Source organism: Cryptomeria japonica, chromosome 7 (genome assembly GCF_030272615.1).
Source record: "Cryptomeria japonica chromosome 7, Sugi_1.0, whole genome shotgun sequence".
In the NCBI taxonomy this organism is placed as follows: domain Eukaryota; kingdom Viridiplantae; phylum Streptophyta; class Pinopsida; order Cupressales; family Cupressaceae; genus Cryptomeria; species Cryptomeria japonica.
The window spans coordinates 53,781,124-53,786,022 of record NC_081411.1 but is presented as its reverse complement, the minus strand read 5'-3'; positions in this window follow the sequence as shown (position 1 = coordinate 53,786,022).

Below are 4,899 nucleotides of genomic sequence, written 5' to 3'. Positions count from 1 at the left end.
ACACCATACGACATTATACCACCCTTTACGACACCATATGGTGTCCTAAGGGGTCATATGGTATCCTAAGGGGTCATATAACACCATATGACCCCTTAGAACACAAGAAGACCCATAACGACATGATATGGTGTCCTAAGGGGTCATATGGTGTCATGAGACACCATACGACCCCTTAAGAAACAATATGACCCCTAACGATACCTAAGGGGTCATATGGTGTCCTAAGGGGTTATATGATGTCCTAGGAACATTTAGGACACAATATGACCCCTTAGCACACCATACAACCCCTAATGACACCATATGGTGTCTTAAGGGGTCGTCGGGCACCATATAACCTATTAGGACATAATAGGACCCCTAACAACACTTAAGGGGTCATATTATGTCCTAAGGGGTCATACAATACCATATGACCCCTAAGGACATTTTATGGTGTAGTAAGGGGTCATATTGTGTCGTAAGGGATCATAGGACACCATATGACCCCTTAGCACACCATACGACCCCTAATGACACCATATGGTGTCCTAAGGGGTCATATAACACCATATGACCCCTTATAACACCATACAATCCCTTACGACACCATATGGTGTCCTAAGGGGTCATATGGTATCCTAAGGGGTCATATAACACCATATGACCCCTTATAACACAAGAAGACCCATAATGCCATGATATGGTATCCTTAGAGGTCATATGGTGTCAGGAGACACCATATGATCCCTTAGGACACAATATGACCCCTAACGATACCTAAGGGGTCATATGGTGTCCTAAGGGGTTTTATGATATCCTAGAAACCTTTAGGACATAATATGACCCTTTAGCACACCATACAACCCCTAATGACACCATATGGTGTCCTAAGGGGTCGTAGGACACCATATGACCTGTTACAACACAATATGACCCCTAACAACATCTAAGGGGTCATAGTGTGTCCTAAGGGGTCTTAGGACACCATATGACCCCTAAAGACACTATATGGTGTCTTAAGGGGTCATATTGTGTCTTAAGGGTTCATAGGAGACCATATGACCCATAACGACACAAAATGACACCTAACGATACCTAAGGGGTCATATGGTGTTCTAAGGGGTCATAGGACACCATATGACCCTTTATCACACCATATGACCCCTAATGACACCATATGGTGTCCTAAGGGGTCATAGAACACCATATTACCTCTTACGAAACCATACGATGCATACTGATACTATATGGTGTCCTAAGGGGTCATAGGACATCATATGACCCCTTAGGAGAACATATGACCCATAACAACATAATATGGTGTCCTAGAGGGTCATAGAACACCATATGACCCATTAGAACACCATACGACCCATAACGATGCCTTCAAGTGTCTTAAGGGGTCATAAGTCACAATATTACCCCTCAGGACATAATATGACCCCTAACAATGTCATATTGTGTCCCAATGGGTCATAGGACACCATATGACCCCTAAGGACACCATACAACATCATACCACCCTTTATGACACCATTTGGTGTTCTAAGGGGTCATATGGTATCCTAAGGGGTCATATAACACCATAAGACCCCTTAGAACACAAGAAGACTCATAACGACATGATATGGTGTTCTAAGGGGTCATATGGTGTCATGAGACACCATACGACCCCTTAGGAAACAATATGACCCCTAACGATACCTAAGGGGTCATGTGGTGTCCTAAGGGGTTATATGATGTCCTAGGAACCTTTAGGACACAATGTGACCCCTTAGCACTCCATATAACCCCTAATGACACCATATGGTTTCTTAAGGAGTTGTCAGGCACCATATAACCCGTTAGGACATAATATGACCCCTAACAACACCTAAGGGGTCATATTATGTCCTAAGGGGTCATAGGACACCATATGACCCCTAAGGACATTGTACGGTGTACTAAGGGGTCATATTATGTCCTAAGGGATCATAGGACACCATATGACCCCTTAGCACACCATACGACCCCTAATGACACCATATGGTGTCCTAAGGGGTCATATGGTGTCATAAGGGGCCATATAACACCATATGATCCTTTAGGACACAATATGACCACTAATGATACCTAAGGGGTCATATGGTGTCCTAAGGCATTATATGATGTCCTAGGAACCTTTATGACACAATATGACCCCTTAGCACACCATACAACCCGTAATGACACCATATGGTGTCTTAAGGGGTCGTCAGGCACCATATAACCTGTTAGGACAGAATATGACCCCTAACAACACTTAAGGGGTCATATTATGTCCTAAGGGGTCATACAATACCATATGACCCCTAACGACACTATATGGTGTCTTAAGGGGTCATATTGTGTCCTAAGGGGTCATAGGACACCATATGACTCCTAACGACACAAAATAACACCTAACCATACCTAAGGGGTCATAGGACACCATTTGACCCCATAGCACACCATATGACCCCTAGTGACACCATATGGTGTCCTAAGGGGTCATAGAACACCATATGACTCCTTAGGACACCATACAATGCATAATGACACTATATGGTATCCTAAGGGGTCAAAGGACACCATATGACCCCTTAGAGGACCATACAACCCATAAAAACATAATATGGTGTCTTAGAGGGTCATAGAACACCATACGACCCATAACGACACCATGTGGTGTCTTAAGGGTTCATAAGACACAATATTACCCCTTAGGACATAATATGACCCCTAACAATGCCATATAATGTCCTAAGGGGTCATAGGACACCATATGACCCCTTAGGACACCATACAACCCCTTACGAAACCATACCACCCTTTACGACACAATATGGTTTCCTAAGGGGTCATATGGTATCCTAAGGGGTCATATAACACCATATGACCCCTTAGAACACAAGAAGACCCATAACGACATGATATGGTTTCCTAAGGGGTTATATGGTGTCAGAAGACACCATATGATCCCTTAGAACACAATATGACCCCTAACGATACCTAAGGGGTCATATGGTGTCCTAAGGGGTTATATGATGTCCTCGGAACCTTTAGAACACAATATGACCCCTTAGCACACCATACAACTCCTAACAACACCATATGATGTCGTAAGGGGTCGTAGGACACCATATAACCTGTTAGCACACAATATTGCCCCTAACAACACCTAAGGGGTCATATTATGTCCTAAGGGGTCATAGGACACCATATGACCCCTAAGGACACTGTATGGTGTACTAAGGGGTCATATTGTGTCCTAAGGGGTCCTAAGACACCATATGACCCCTTAGCACACCATATGACCACTAACAACACCATATGGTGTCTTAAGGGGTCATATAACACCATATGACCCCTTAGGACACCATACGACACATAATTACACCATATGGTATCCTAAGGGGTCATAGGACACCATATGACCCCTTAGGAGACCATATAGCCCATAACAACATAATATGGTGTCCTAGAGGGTCATAGAACACCATATGATCCCTTAGAACACCATACGACCCATAACGACACCATGTGGTGTCCTAAGGGGTCATAAGACACAATATGACCCCTTAGGACATAATATGACCCCTAATGATGTCATATAGTGTCCTAAGGGGTCATACAAAACCATATGACCCCATAGAACACCATATGACCCCTTAGAACACTATACGACCCTTTGCGACACCATATGGTGTCGTAAGGGGTCATATGGTATCCTAAGTGGTCATATAAAACCATATGACCCCTTAGAACATAACAAGACCCATAACAACATGATATGGTGTCCTAAGGGATCATATGGTGTCACGAGACACCATATGATCCCTTAGGACACAATATAATCCCTAATGATATCTAAGGGGTCATATGGTGTCCTGAGAGGTTATATGATGTCCTGGGAATCTTTAGGATACACTATGACCCTTTAGCACACCATACAATCCCAAACAACACCATATGGTGGCCTAAGGGGTCGTAGGACACTATATGGCCTCTTAGGACACAATATGACCCCTAAAAACACCTAAGGGATCATATTGTGTCCTAAGGGTTCATATTGTGTCCTAGGGGGTCATAGGACACAATAAGACCCCTGATGACACCAAATGGGTCATATAGTGTCCTAAGGGTTCATAGGACACCATATGACCCCTTAGGACACCATATGACTCCTTGCGACACTATATGGTGTCCCAAGGGGTTGTATGGTGTCCTAAGGGGTCATATAATGTCCTAAGGGGTCATATGGTGTCCTAAGGGGTTATAGAACACCATATGACCCCTTAGGACACCATAAGACCCATAATGACACCATATGGTGTCCTAAGGGGTCATATGGTGTCTTAAAGGGTCATGGGACACCATATGACCTCTTAGGACATAGTATGAGCCCTAAAAAAACCTAATGGATCATATGGTGTCTAAGGGGTCATACAATGTCTTGTGACCCCTTAGAGCACAATATGACCCCTTAGCACACCATACAACCCCCAACGACACCATATGGTTCCCTAAGGGGTCATAGGACACCATATGACCTGTTTGGACACAATATGACCCCTAACAATACCTAAGGTGTCATATGCTATCCTAAGGGGTCTATGTCTCTCTTCACCTTTGTCCCCATCTCTCTTCTCTCTTTGTTGATACTTTCCCCTCTCCCCCTCTCCTCCTAACCCCCTAACAATCTCAAACCCTCCCTCTCATTCTCTCTTCACCCCAATCACCCCCTCCCTCTCTCTCTCTTTTCCTTCCACCTAATTACGTATCACTCTCTCTCTCATAGTCTCTCTTCCCCCAATTAATATCTCCTTCTCACCTCTCTCCCCCTCTCCTTTTTTTGATACTTCCCTATGCCTCTCCTTGTCCCCTCTGAATTTTGTTGCTAGAGATGAGAAGGAA